Source organism: Vombatus ursinus, unplaced genomic scaffold (genome assembly GCF_900497805.2).
Source record: "Vombatus ursinus unplaced genomic scaffold, bare-nosed wombat genome assembly UNPS02014832.1, whole genome shotgun sequence".
Lineage (NCBI taxonomy): Eukaryota > Metazoa > Chordata > Mammalia > Diprotodontia > Vombatidae > Vombatus > Vombatus ursinus.
The window spans coordinates 33,706,729-33,708,095 of NW_020954610.1; positions in this window are offsets into that span (position 1 = coordinate 33,706,729).

A 1,367-nucleotide genomic window follows, 5' to 3' on the forward strand; every position below is an offset into this window, starting at 1 on the left:
CCCTGTAGCATGATAGAGATTTTAAGAAGAGAGCTGCTTGGTAAAAAATGAAGAGCTGAATGACCAGGGTGCTCTCTTTAAGTAGAATTTCTGGCAAGTACCCCAGGGGCAGAGGGTAATTCTGATGTGTGAGATGCCCAGGCTAAAAAGCCCAGACTACAATTGGAAAGATTGAGCCACCAAATTATTCCAAAAATACATGTATCATGTGAATATATTGCAGAAGGACAATGACTGAATAGAAGAATTATTTCTTTTAATTTCTTCTAATATTTCTAAGAAGAAAAAGAGAAGAGAAATTTCTAGATGAAGCATATTTTGACAATCGTGGAGCATTTTTAATGATCCCAAGGGGCTATTTACTGCAATGATCCACTCTTTTAACATCAATAAATGTCCAGGAAAGATATACAACAGCTACAATAGTGTTGCAATCTCAGAAGAATCAAAATTGCCAGTGACTCCAAGTATAGGATACATGTAAGTTGGCTGCAGGCCTCATCAAGAGCATTTAGGACTTAAAAGGAAGAGAGATATTTTAGTAATGTTTTGCATGGCAGATTTTTAAAATTGAATTAGCCTGAATACTACAGTGATAATACATGAAATAAAAGACACAGAGGAAGGCTTCCAAAATACTGAGTTTATTTTTTATTCGGTGTTTATAGAAAAAATTATATGAGAAGTCAATGGTGAGTCATAGTCTGCACCAACAGGACTGCCCACACTGAGATAAAGGAGCCATCCAACTATCCAATTTAGAATCAGAGAATGTGAGAGTTAAGTTGTCTAGACCAACTCTTTTATTTTGTTAACAAAGAAAATGAGAGTCAGAGAGGTAAAATACTTTGTCCCTGACTGGGTGGCTAGTAAATATTATAGCAAATATTAGGGCAGCTAGGTAGTGCAGTGGATAGCGCAGTAGGCCTGAAGAGCTGAGTTCAAATACGGCTTCAGACACTTACTTGCTGTGTGAACCTGGGCAGGTCACTTAATCCTGCTTACCTCAGTTTCCTCGCATGTAAAACAAGCTGGAGAAGGCAATTGCAAACTGAAAAAATACCTTTTTTGCCAAGAAAATGCCAAATGGGGTCAGACACTACTGAAATGACAGAACTACAAAAAACAAATATTGTAGCCATCATTCAATAAAGGTCTCCTAATTCCTAGGACAATGTTTTTTTTTTCCATTGCACCAACACTGCCTATTGAAGAGCTGATTGCATCCAAAATCCTCTTCTAGAATGTCACCTGATATTACTAGCATCAAAAAGTTTTCAATATTTCCTCTCTGTTACTATTACAAATTTTGTCAGTCTATCTATCTATCTATCTATCTATCTATCTATCTATCTATCTATCTATCT